Below are 14,478 nucleotides of genomic sequence, written 5' to 3' on the forward strand. Positions count from 1 at the left end.
ATGGTTCAGTATTGCTGTATTGTGAACTGCTGTAATCGGTCTCACGATCGACAGGGCAAACGCCTCATAAATCATATTAGTTTTCCCCATTTTCCTACTTGGAGACCGGATGGCTACGCTATTACCTTATTCCAAACCGGCTTTTGCGTTGCCTCTAAAATGGCCGCCGTTACCCACAATGCACCATTCCATAACGTCTACGCCCGAGCTCTATAGACAGACACGCCCCCAACTCATACAGATCGGAGCTTAAAGAAAATCCAGAGGTTCCCACTCGTATTTATGACTTTGTGGTGGCATACATGTGCGTTCAACACGATCTTTTCGACATGACTTGAACGCACCATAACACTTGTTCAAATGTTTGGTCTGAACTTGGGTTCAATTTTCACACTGTTATTTTCATTTCTGGGTCTAAACCACTGAACATGAGTATCAAGGGTAGTGAGTACTAGCGGTTATGTTTTTGTTGCTCTCATGGTTCTGAAATAATATACGTCGTCACAACACTTCCATTATTTAAAACGGATTGCTTTCATATAAAATGCGAACCATACACAAAACACATTCATACCAAATGACAGAACGCCAAACAGACTCCAAAACTGCTAGTGCGCCATGTGAACAAAAAAGTTGAGTCCGTATACGAGAACAATGTTAAATGTTTTATTCAAAATTAAATACAAAAGTGGTTCTGATGGCACTGTTGCCGTGATTCTTGTTGAAAGCCAAGTGTCAAATTTATTTAACTTTTTAACCATAAAAAAACATTCTCAGAACGTTCCGGAAACCAATGATTGTTAAATGTAGCAAAAAAACACATAGGAAGGGGTGCTGTTTTACCCTGAGCTGGTTTATTTTGTGATCATTACGCGTTACCCCATATCAAATGGCTATTTACCAAATAAGTTAATATATGGTCCTTGTGCACCATCTAGTATCTACCTCAGTGTGTGGAAAAGCTACTTGTGTGATGAGCTTTGATTCTACATGTGGCTGTCTCAATACCACCTGTGTTTTATGGTGGTTATCAGAATGAAACAAATGGTTCTTTGAAGAACTGTTCGCTGAAAGGTTCTTTGGGGAACCATAAACGGTTCTTCTTTGGCATTATTGCGAAAACCCCCCTTTGGAGCCTTTTTAAGAGTGTAAAGTTCTGGTAATCACAGCTGTTATATTTTATGGATTTAGAAAAAAAGAATTAACTAGTGAACGGTGCAACTGATCAACCAGAAGCAAGTATTCTAGAGATCCATTTAATAACGATACAACTTGATTTTCAGTCCATATCAGTGACAGTAGCCAAGTAGGTTGCCTTCCGTTGAAATATATTTTGTTGAATGTATTCCGAATATTCTTGACCTTTGACCCCATCACACTGCAGATGTTTTCCTCCTGAAAATGATACTGGAGTGTAGAAATGTCTGGTACATCAATATGGCACTTTCAATTCCACAGTGTTCTCTATTCATGCTGCAGTGTATCATTAGCCTGTGCCCGAGGAACAGAATAACATTTAAACAAAAAAAATGATTTAATTTGTGCAAACAAGTTCAGCGTTGATGATGTGAACTCACTCCAGGCACGATGGCCCTTCTTAAACATCTGAAATACAGATATCGAAAAAAGCAGATTAGATTATCTAAAGCTAGAATTACAAGATAAATACATTTCTAAAGCTAGAATTACACCAGATTAGTTTTATGTGGGCACGCAGACATGCATCGGTCTGGACCATAGGCTTAATACACAGAGGTAAAGAGCCTTTGCCTTTTCATTCATAAAACTGCTATTGTCCTTGTTGGCTTTGAGCTGGGTCTATGGCGCATGGCCAGACACACTTGTGGCTTGCTGAGGATGAGGCATCTCTCCTCAATGCCCCTACAGTGATGATTCTGCTAGTCAACAGGAGCCTGCTGTGCTATGTTGCCATGGGAACTGATCTACATTTTTTTTGACCAGAGTGGAAAGAGTGAGTGTATTACCAAGAATGACAGTGATGAACTGCTCCGTTTGCTTTTCAAAGGCCTTTTTGCGGCCTCAGACCTGCAGTGACTGGATTCGGCAATTAGTTGAACCTAACTACACTGGATTCATGCTTTAATTGACTATTTTATGAGGATGCGTTGTCACTTGTCAGTAGAAAGGTTGTGTGTAACACGGAACCAAAGCCAAGTTTTAATGGAGTAGGCATAGTGTTTTTCCCCCTGTGCTGTGTGTGTAATTATTAGAACTGGAGAAGCAGGTCTCTCATTGCTCTTTACGAAATCTGTGGTGTTTTCTTCTTTAACTCGCATTATAAGACCTGGACTAGTCAAACTGATCCCATCAAAACGTTTGAAGCATCTTTGCAAAAACCCATCTGTTCACCCTCAATAGGGGAGCTGCATTTAAAAAAATTAAAAAAACATGCTATGATGACAACTGCGGGAGTCTTTGATTCACAGCCATGTACTGTTGAAATGACTGAGAACAAAGGGAGAGCTTTTTACATTGTTAAATACTGCCATTAAAATGGTTTACAACATAAAAGACTTTAGGTAAAAAAAAAAAAAAAACGACATCACTGTGAAATATTGATATGGTTAAAGACGAGGTTGGCATAATATTATTATGTATTTACTAGGGCTGTCAATCGTGTATAAAATTGAATCGGATTAATTGCTTCATATACTGATTGATTAATCAAATGAATTGCATATCAACATTTGCTACAAAAATGGCTTTAGAAATCAATATATTGTTTATTTTTATGTCATGCAATGCATTTTTCTATGAATAAGGCTGAAATTATTTACAAAAAGAATGGAGAGTATGTTAAGATATTTGGGTTATAAAGGTTAGTTACAAAATTCGGAGATTAATTAATCACCCTCATGTCGTTTAAGACTTTCGTTTATCTTCAAAACACAAATGAAGATATTTGTCATGAAATCTGAGAGATTTTTGTCCTTCCATTGACAGTCTATGCAACTACCACTTTGACACTTCAAAAATGTCATAAAGAGATCGGTTTAGTCCAAATTTTCTGTAGAGATTTGATCGCTTTATATGATGAACAGATTTAATTTAGGCTTTTATTAACATATAAACATTTATCAACCATATAGCCTAAACACAGCAAGCACAGTGGTTAATGACGTTCGCCTTACATTAAAAAAGAATGGAAAAGTAGTGCAGTGGAAGGGAAAAACGCATTCTGTGTGAACTGTTCCTTAAGGGTTTGGAACAACCTTAAAGTCCCCATGAAATTAAAATGTAAGTTTTTTTAAAGTAAGTTACTTTTACTATGAACATACACTGTAAAAAATGAGTCGTTGGATCAAAGTAAAAAAATTACGTCAACTTGTTACACGTAATCGGTTTACTTAAGCTCAACTTAAAAAAAATAATTTACACAAATCACATTTCTATAGTCAGTTGAAAGTAAAAATACTATTTCAACCAAAGAGATTTGTTTAATTAGCAATAAATTATAAAATATTACTTGGATTAACTTAATTTTTAAACCTTTTATATATTAATTTTATCATATTTTACTATTATTATCAAAATAAATACAAAACAAAATTACAAACATGAAATATCACCGAATTTTTTCTGAAAAAATAAGCCTTTTACACTCTGGAATCAAACATTTAACTGTTTATTTAGTGCAATCTTCCAACAAACTCACAGAAACCAAAATTTCCACTTGTTCTAAAAACATTTGAGGAAGAATTCATTTGATTTACAAAAGTCAATACTGAAACCGTTTTAGTGCATGACTTAATACATTAAAAAAATACATTCAATAATAAAACTGTCAACAATATCATTTTGTACCAAAAAAAAAAAAGAAATACATCAATAAATGTATACATCAATTCCATTTGCTACAGTAAAATTGTCACTCAACATTTCAGATTATCTTGCATTAAATTTAGGATTGTAACAGAAAACATTGAAAAGCCCTTAATATGGCATTGCTAAATCATCCAGTGTAACATCAATTCATTGAAAAAAAAACATTGAAACAAATCACCATTGAAAGCTCCTTAAAAGACACGACATGCAGGAACATTTAAAGGGTTAGTTCACCAAATTAAAATATTATTGATGAAATCTGAGAGCTGTCTCACTCCTTCATAGGTTGATAGGTAATTTCATTCTGCCGGCCAAGACAAGTTAGTAAAGACATTGTTAAAATAGTCCAAGTGAAGTGGCTCAACCTTTAGTTTATCAAGCGACAAGAATACTTTTTGTGCACAAAAAACAAACAAAAATTACGACTTTATTCAACTATTAATTTTCTTCAGTTTGGGTCTGAGTGAGTTCACGAGAGCGCCATGACACATGAGTGAGAAATGAGAAGATGACACTCCTGATTATTTGATGGGAAAGGGTGAAAGGTAAGCCATTCATTTAGCGGCATTGGCAAGGCACTTATACGTTTTCTCGTTGGTGTCTCACGATTCGTACATCCAGTGAATGCACACTTTAGAACCATTTTAAAGGGATAGTTCACCCAAAAATGAAAATTCTGTCAGTAATTACTCACCCTCATGTTGTTCCAGCCCCGTAAGACTTTCGTTCATCTTCGGAGCACAAATTAAGATATTTTTGATGAAATCTGAGAGCTGGATCACTCCTCCATAGGCTTCTAAGGGACTGAAACTTGCTGGCCCAGAATAGTTATTAAAGACATCGTTAAAATAGTCCAAATGACTACAGTGGCTCAACCATATGTTTATCAAGCGACGAGAATACTTTTTGTGCGCAAAAAACAAACAAAACTAACGACTTTATTCCACTATTCATTATGTTCTTCGTGGGCCTGAGTGTCTTTACTTAGTAAAACTGCGCAGCGCGTCTGTGTTGCACGTCGCACGCATCACACACATGATCAGCGTCGGCCAATAGTGAGCCTATGTGGTGACGTGCAACACAGACGCGCTGCGCAGTTTTACTAAGTAAAGACACTCAGGCCCACGGAGAACATAATGAATAGTGGAATAAAGTCGTTAGTTTTGTTTGTTTTTTGCGCACAAAAAGTATTCTCGTCGCTTGATAAACATATGGTTGAGCCACTGTAGTCATTTGGACTATTTTAACGATGTCTTTAATAACTATTCTGGGCCAGCAAGTTTCAGTCCCTTAAGAAGCCTATGGACGAGTGAGACAGCTCTCAGATTTCATCAAAAATATCTTAATTTTTGCTCCGAAGATGAACGAAAGTCTTACGGGGTTGGAACAACATGAGGGTGAGTAATTACTGACAAAATTTACATTTTTGGGTGAACTAACCCTTTAAATACTACATCGAGACCCATCTGCGACATCTTCTCAGTTCTTGCGCATGTGTCGTGTTACTCTCGTGAACACGTCAAGAAGATGAACGAAAGTCTTACGGGGTTGGAACAACATGAGGGTGAGTAAATATTGACAGAATTTTCATTTTTGGATGAACTAACCCTTTAAAATCCATTTGCATCTTCGCTATGTCCATGACAATTTTTTTTAAATATGCCTCAAAGGTATATTTAAGTACTTCAGGATACCTCAAGTTCTCAGTACGTGATTCCAAACATCATGGCACGAGCAGATGCAACCGAGGACAACTCATGTAAAACCTCAATACCATCAATGACAATGCTGATGTCCAGGGGAGTGCTTAGACCATCACTTTCACAGACCACAAGTCCAAGTTCTCTCTGTGCTTCAACTTTCTGGCCAATCTGAAAGACACACAAGCAAAAAAAAAAAAAAAGAAACAATTCTTACTCCGAGAGCTAATTCATAAATTCAACTGCTCTTACCAGAGAGACCAAAAGAGACCAATTACTTACCGTTATCTTCTGACTGGACTACAATGACTCCAAACTGTTGTCTTTCAACATCTGTATCTTAAAAAAAAGACAAACACAGCAATCACCAACTTTCATAAAGAAAATTAAAATGCATGGATATGCTTTTGCACCTAAGAGCCAATCATTTTGCAAGTTTATAAATAATACATTAATTAAATAAATTGGTGTAATTTGAAGGTTTATCAATAATTATTTTCAAAGTTGCAAAGATGTCATGTCATACAAATTCCATAAAATAATGTATTTTGTGTAACGTATAATGTAATAGGTCATTGCGTGCATGCATGTTTAAAATTTTATGACGTAATCGGAACCTACTGCAGTGTGTTAAACCGTCAACAACGTAATTGATCAATCAAGAATTTACCATATATTTATTCTTTTAAGTTTATACAGTATGTATATATGAGGCTACTGTCACTTTAAGAATGGCAAATTTTGGCAAATGTTTAACACAACCAAATGTGTTAAAGTGAATGGCAAGGTAGACATTTTCAATTAAAATAAAATATCTGTGACCATTCAAACTAGGGATGCACCGATGCATCGGCTGAACATCGGTAACGGCCGATATTTGCCTCGTTAACTGCCATCGGCCATCGGGAAATAAAAATGACATTCGCCGATGTCACATGGGCGTCAGTTTGGTTTGATATGCTGGGGACAGAGACGCATTCGGAAGTGCATTTTCAGAAGTGCTGGGTACAATGACGCATTTATTTATTTATTTTTCTATGAGAAAACTCCTTTTCTCGAGAAAAGAACGACCATGGTGTGTAGCAGAAGAAGCGGCGGAGTATGCACGATCCGCGAGTGCTGAAGACGTTCTGCACGGCTTTGATGGGTGCGCAGGAGGACACAAATGGGCGGCGACCGCTTCTTCCAGTGGCGGGAGCTTTTCCCTCAGCGCCGTCAACAGATAGAGCGTTAACTGTACACACCGCCGCCGACTTGAGCTGCAAAGAAGCTCTGGCCTCCCTGTCAAGGACGCTTGTCAAAAAGTACGGGGAAGCTTGACCGCTCTGAATAGTGAGTGAGAGCGCGCGCGCGGTCGGGGCTCTCTCTCTCTCTCGCAGAAGAGCGCGTGCGCGTTTAAAATTTAATATGAACATTCACCCGTGTTTTTTCCCTCATAAATGCGAACACGAAAAATAAAATGAATATTATAATGTTTTTTTTGTTGGGTCAGACAATGATTACCAAATTTCTCTCTCATATTGCTCCTCATAACAACTGAAAAAGAACTTATAAATAAGGTTATAACTGTCAACCAGAAAGTGACATTAAAGGTTTTTTTTGTTTCATAAATTGCTTGGTCTGATTGAATTTGTGCTCATTCTAGGATAGTGTGATCAAGAGCCGAAAGACTTGTATGTTTCAGTGGCACAAAAGAAGGAATAAATAACAAAAAGAAAAAACATCGGCATCGGCATCGGCCATCGGCCAAGTTGTTATGTTAAACATCGGTATCGGTATCGGCCCAGAATTTCCCAATCGGTGCATCCCTAATTCAAACGCCATATGACACTAAAAAGAACTCAGTTCAGTGCTGTGCAATTTATTGATAAAGTGTACATTCTCTGATCCACTTTGAATTATTTGATAAAACAGTTGCATTAATCAGTTAACTGATCCTTATATGATTATAAATGTATGATAGAAACAAACTTAACATAATTTGTAAGATTACTCACCATATGTAATTTTGTGTCCACCATGAGGTAATCCTGCAGCAAAAGATGATGATGGTCAATAATAATTTTCTCCGTGGTCACGTGGCTTAAACAGAATGCAAACTTGTCATTTGATTTGAAGCATAATCATCATCACACCAACTTAACTGTTGCTTGACTAATTTTAAAGTATTAACCACTCTTACTACTTTATTTTTCTCATTCACCAATGTTTCTACATCAATCAAATGTCAGAAACTTTATGCAATCCACTCAATGAACGAAATGCAGATATATACGCAATGTATACAATCTCTACCGATAGTAACAATAATATATACTATTTTAGGGTTTTTCCTGGATCAAAATGAGTTGAAGGTGGTAAAATCTTGCTTGGAAAATAGGTATCTGAGCTTGGGCTGTCACGATTATTAAATTTGGTGGAGGAGTTGTTTTACTGCGACGCGCTGTTTGAATGCTGAATGGAGAATGATCAGCTGCAGCGGAGGGAAGACGAGTTTGCGTAAACTTTAATTTAACGATGTAAAATTGATTCTGTCCCTCACAACAAGATATGAAATGGCTTTACAACACTTAAATCAGTATATTAGGATGTGTAAAGGATTGCGTAACAAAGATATTTCTAATTATTTAATTATCGCGACAGGCCTAATCTGAGCCTGTCTGAGTTTTGAGGACAGCCGGATCGGGCACGACATTAGACGGAGGCGGTCGCCTTGTAATTCTCGATGCAGGAAAAACCCAAATAAATAATGTAATTAAAAGTCCACAAATTATCTAACTACTTAAGTATTTATTAATGGCTATCCATCGTTACTAGGCCTAACAGTTATAGCTACACTTGAAATATCAGATGACTCTGACCAAAATAAAACAGATATTCAACAAAACACATACATAATGCATTGAATTTTACTTTAATATTATAAAAATGCATATCAACGGCGATAAAACTTATTTTTAGGATTACTCACCAACTGTGGAAATTGCGTATCCTCAACGTCGTCATACAGCAAAACAAGATGGCGGCCGAACAGAAAATTCTCGACCCAAGCTTGATGACGTCAGTAGTCACGTGGTTTGGACGTGGACGTAAAATTGTAATTTGATTTAAAGCAATAGGCTACGTGCACGTGGCCGCCATTTTGGATTTCGGATCAGCGAGTGTGCGGTTAGACACTTCCGGTTTCGCATTACGCCCGGTGCAGGGAGCCGGAGAAAGACGAAAATTATCTTTTATAGTTATTTATAGAATCAATTATCACTTAAAAATACTACTAAGATCCACATTACTATCACACGATAGCCAATGGCAATTAAATGCACGGATGCATAGTCAGATTAATGAATGAAATACAACTGTTCACGAACAGAAGATTGTATTTGACTCGTGCTGCATACACATACGCAATTACAATTATGCCTACTGTAAATTTAGAGTTACAACTACGATTAGAGTTGTTTACATAAAATACACTGTGAACATTCACACGTTTGCCCTGTGATAGGCTACAATTCGCTCCGTGCACGGCGACAGTTGTTCGAACTTGAGTGTGTGGGCCAGTACTTCCAGTGAAAACTACGGTGATCTGACAGCGAGAGACAACAGCGACCAAGTTCCATTACCACAGAGATATTTTTTCACAAGGAGTATTCAAGAGAGGTGACTTGCCTTTCAGACGATGACAGCCTCAGCTCTTCATCGTTGTATGCCGTTTTGTACCATTTCGTCACGTTACAACAGAGAAGTCAGCTTTCATGCATTCCCCGTTGACGCTGCGGTACGGGCTGAGTGGATACAGGAGATCCGGAGGGAGGACTTCAACCCGACCAAATATTTAAATGCATATAATTTTCAGTGTATTTCACCTGTGCGTTTCTATGCTTTCTATTACTGCATTTATTTTGTGCAAGTGAGATGAGTAAAGTTGATCTGTTTATGAGTTGGCTATATGAGTAAAGTTTATCTGTTTCATAAATAATAATAATAATAATCTGTCTGGTGTTTATAAGCAACACATACAGTACTACGTGTAAAATATACACAAACTTACCTATATTTGTTTGTGGTACCTACAGTAAAAAATGTAAATGTAAAATATGTGATGATAATATTGATCGAGCAATTGATGTAAGTAAAAATGCATGCAGAATTGAGAAAATAGTATTTATGGATATAAATTGTAGCCTATCACAGGGCTAACGTGCATTTAATGCAAACAACTGTAATCGTAGTTGTAACTCTATATTTAGGCTACAGTAGGCATAACTGTCATTGCGTATGTGTATGCAGCAGGAGTCAAATACAATCTTCTGTTCGTGAACATTAATATTTCATTCATTAATCTGACTATGCATGCGTGCATTTAATTGCCATTGGCTATCGTGTGATAGTAATATGGATCTTAGTAGTATTTTAAGTGATAATTGATTCTATAAACAACTACAAAAGATCCATTTCGGCTTTCTCCGGTTCCCTGCACCAGGTGTAATGCGAAACCGGAAGTGTCTAACCGCACACTCGCTGATCTGAAATCCAAAATGGCGGCCACGTGCACGTAGCCTATTAGTTTAAATTATACCCAAAAATTTGTTTTTACTTCAAGACAACTAAACTTAATTACATTAGACCAACGATAAGCCAGAAAAGTGAATTTATTGAGTCAGATCAAGTATAAAAAGTTCTTTAAACTAATGACAAGCCATATGCACTTTTTTCAGTGTAGTACATAGAAGATAAAAGCATTCAAAACGTACAGTCTCTCATTTCCACCAATATGCATCAGTAATTTTGATGACATCACTCTGCACTTCAGCTTTCATCAGATTTTCTGTCCAATCAAATGCTCTCTAGAATCTAAAGCCTCCCGCCCCCTACACTATAAATAGATGCTGAAGCTGCAGCTGAAATCTGTCACTTGTTCACACATTGACTATTTTCTATGGTGAATGGCACATAGTGCAATATATATGGGATAGGGAACAAGCACACAGTCTGCTCCGGCACAGAGACACGATAGCACAGAGTGGATCATATGCGCAAGTCGGCACAGACCAGAAAACGTATCGGACCCATTTGAACTCTACACAGAAGATTAGGAGGGGAAACGATTAGAGATTAGGAGGAAACTGCGGCTTTACCGAGCTCAACGGCTATGTGATATAAACTAAACGCTATTGGCTACTTTTAAAAAGGGGAGGAGCTGTTCGACATGTCCCGCCCATCTTCCAGTTTCAGTGGGAATAACATCAACACATTGAATAATGCTGCACATTGAATAAAGGCACTTCAGTGGGCCTTTAAGGTTGAGTAAACTAACCCTTTAATTTAATAAGTTTGATACTACTAATAATTAAATAATACTATTTTGATTCATTATTATTAATGATAAAAATAACTAACAATTAATAAATGACATAATTTGAACAAACCCCTAACTTTTTATGGCTAAGGCTGTTATTATCTACAGAAAAGAGTGTATGTTGAGCTATTTAGGTTGAATTAATTGCAGAAGTTAAATACTTTTATAAATAATTAATTAAAATAATAATAATAATAATAACAATGGTCATTTGATAAATATTATAAATAGCCTGACCAGAATGTTGAAGGAATATCAATACAGTGCTGCCTTGGCATTATTTCTCATAATGGCTTGTTAAATTCCACACAGATGTCAAACACTATATATGGTCAGTAAATAGCATCAGTGAAGGTGAAAAACCTACATAAAGAGCATGATTTTATTACTCTAAGCCTTTTTAAGCCTTCTGGCTTGTCTTTTAACCATCCATTTTGTTAGTCTTAACACACTCCATAGAATTACATTAGAGCCGGCTTTGTTAGCACCAGGATTCTTTCCAGAGGATCAAAGCCTGCCAGGAAAAAGATGCTGCACACCAGTGTTGAAATGCGAAAATATCACATTTTAACTAGTAGACGGTTGCCGTCTCAAACAGAAACGCAATTACAGTTTCCAGCAGGACGGGATTCAGTCTTCGTAATGCATATTTCTCTCAGTCTAATTACTGCCACTAGAGTCCTGAACCAGTTAATTATCTGCTGATGTCAGCGATGACCAAAGCAGCTGATTTGCTTCCCTGACTGACCGTTTTCACAGCTGACATGTTCTCATTTCCGACAATTCCATGCTTCATTAGTGAAACAGCCCATGTGAAAGTTGATTATGTCGAGTCTGAGGCGCTCACTCTGTTTCCATATATACAAAAGGTTATTTTTTTCCTCTTCATTCTTTTTTTGGCACAGTTTGCTTATAGTATTGCTGCAGGGCCCGAGCAAATTCACGCGGGTGCTAAAATCCATAACCCCAATTCGACATTACTCTGTCGTTATAACAAATCTATAGTAATTATGTTCTTCTATATACCAAAAGGGGCTTTTTGCCCCTTGCTTGGGACAAACTTATACAAGGCTGTTTTGTTTATGAAATAACTATATTGCCACATTGCATTTATGAGTTCAACAGCGACAACAGTGGCCGTGTCATGATGAATGATCAGTACAGAGCTTTGACAAGCTTGCAAACAGCTCATCTCCAGAGATGAATGACTTCAATCAGGTTGCCCTCCATCTTTTCCATCTTATGATTTGGCCTGTGGATTCAGGAGGTTTGGAGCAAAAATGGTTAGAAATTGCTTTCCTTGGCAATTTATTGGATAATTCTTTCTAATGTGAAATATATAGGCTAGTATCCAGATCACTTGATAATGTGGTCATACTTACTTTTTTTGGGAGTGTTTTCATAGACTCCCATACTGGACCTACCATAAATGGAACTTTATTTTGAATTCTCATTAATGATAACCCTTATACAAGGTATGAAATATTTATACAGTATTTATATAATAACAGTTATTTTTTATTATTATTTTTTGCATTTTCTTAACAGCTTCTGTATTTATTAGTAGCCTATATAACAGTATAATATACACTCACCTAAAGGATTATTAGGAACACCATGCTAATACTGTGTTTGACCCCCTTTCGCCTTCAGAACTGCCTTAATTCTACGTGGCATTGATTCAACAAGGTGCTGAAAGCATTCTTTAGAAATGTTGGCCCATATTGATAGGATAGCATCTTGCAGTTGATGGAGATGTGTGGGATGCACATCCAGGGCACGAAGCTCCCGTTCCACCACATCCCAAAGATGCTCTATTGGGTTGAGATCTGGTGACTGTGGGGGCCATTTTAGTACAGTGAACTCACTGTCATGTTCAAGAAACCGATTTGAAATGATTCGAGCTTTGTGACATGGTGCATTATCCTGCTGGAAGTAGCCATCAGAGGATGGGTACAAGGTGGTCATAAAGGGAAGGACATGGTCAGAAACAATGCTCAGGTAGGCCGTGGCATTTAAACGATGCCCAATTGGCACTATAGGGGCCTAAAGTGTGCCAAGAAAACATCCCCCACACCATTACACCACCACCACCAGCCTGCACAGTGGTAACAAGGCATGATGGATCCATGTTCTCATTCTGTTTACGCCAAATTCTGACTCTACCATCTGAATGTCTCAACAGAAATCGAGACTCATCAGACCAGGCAACATTTTTACAGTCTTCAACTGTTGGTGAGCTCGTGCAAATTGTAGCCTCTTTTTCCTATTTGTAGTGGAGATGAGTGGTACCCGGTGGGGTCTTCTGCTGTTGTAGCCCATCCGCCTCAAGGTTGTGGGTGTTGTGGCTTCACAAATGCTTTGCTGCATACCTCGGTTGTAACGAGTGGTTATTTCAGTCAAAGTTGCTCTTCTATCAGCTTGAATCAGTCGGCCCATTCTCCTCTGACCTCTAGCATCAACAAGGCATTTTCGCCCACAGGACTGCCACATACTGGATGTTTTTCCCTTTTCACACCATTCTTTGTAAACCCTAGAAATGGTTGTGCGTGAAAATCCCCAGTAACTGAGCAGATTGTGAAATACTCAGACCGGCCCGTCTGGCACAACAACCATGCCACGCTCAAAATTGCTTAAATCACCTTTCCCATTCTGACAGTCAATTTGGAGTTCAGGAGATTGTCTTGACCAGGACCACACCCCTAAATGCATTGAAGCAACTGCCACGTGATTAGTTGATTAGATAATTGCATTAATGAGAAATTGAACAGGTGTTCCTAATAATCCTTTAGGTGAGTGTAATATAAATACATTTTTTGCTTAACATAATTAGTTTCTGTTGGGATGGACGATATATTGGTTCCAAATTGGTTACTGGCCGATATAATTTAATCCATTTAACACTAACTTAAAAGTTCATCTCTAAAAACGCTAATAATATAATAACACTGTTAAATGTAATCTTTAGCAAATATAAAAATAATGGTATATTTTAGTATATATAATAATAGCAGCCATAACATGAAAATATCAGCTTATCATTGATAATAATATCATCGTTTTGAATTTATTATACAGCTTCTTGGTCATTTATTGCTGTATGACAGCTCTCTTGTTTGTCACTTGCCTATGAGGACATCTGCTATAACACAAGCCAGTCATTTTCAGGTCACGTGCGTCGAGCTAATACTTAGATCCAACCATCTGATGCCAATCGTCTCCCTAAAAGTGTTCCTTTGCCCGGAGCGATGACAAACAAATATGTTTTATTTAATCTGTTTTGTTAATGAATGAACAGATTAGAATGTCCATTATCCATGCCATAAACCAAAGAGTTATTGTTTTGCTCCCTCACTTTGATATATTTTGCTTAGATAAAGGGATTGATGCTGACCCCTGCCAGATTAATAGACAATTCAGAGAACCGGTAATGAAATTGAGTGCCAGCTCACACCTGAAAATCTCCTCAGGTTTATGAAACAAGGTTTATGCTGGGGAGGGGCTAATCTGGTTTGTGAGCGAGAAGAAAGGACATTAAAGGGTCAATAGATGTATAAAGAGAGACATCACTTG

The 14,478-nt window shown here is 37.4% G+C and overlaps 1 protein-coding gene and 1 long non-coding RNA gene across 4 annotated transcripts in view; one reads left to right on the forward strand and one right to left on the reverse strand.

Moving 5' to 3' along the window:
- The window catches only part of kiaa1549la (KIAA1549-like a), a gene marked incomplete at its 5' end in the record, with an annotated part of 56,638 nt that overhangs the window by 2,082 nt on the left and 40,078 nt on the right, over nucleotides 1–14,478 (forward strand). The window lies entirely within an intron of this gene.
- On the reverse strand, nucleotides 3,638–8,583 carry LOC308684338. 3 transcript variants are annotated; one of them, XR_014029350.1, is made up of 5 exons: nucleotides 8,518–8,583; nucleotides 7,544–7,628; nucleotides 5,829–5,885; nucleotides 5,200–5,717; nucleotides 3,638–4,612 (listed from the first exon to the last, which is right to left on the reverse strand). It is a non-coding gene; the product is annotated as an uncharacterized lncRNA (long non-coding RNA). The 3 variants fall into 3 exon arrangements; XR_014029351.1 differs by lacking the exon at nucleotides 3,638–4,612 and having other exon boundaries at nucleotides 5,006–5,717; XR_014029352.1 differs by lacking the exon at nucleotides 3,638–4,612 and having other exon boundaries at nucleotides 5,006–5,717; nucleotides 7,544–7,576; nucleotides 8,518–8,548.

Source organism: Scardinius erythrophthalmus (assembly GCF_964197995.2).
Source record: "Scardinius erythrophthalmus genome assembly, chromosome: 24".
Lineage (NCBI taxonomy): Eukaryota > Metazoa > Chordata > Actinopteri > Cypriniformes > Leuciscidae > Scardinius > Scardinius erythrophthalmus.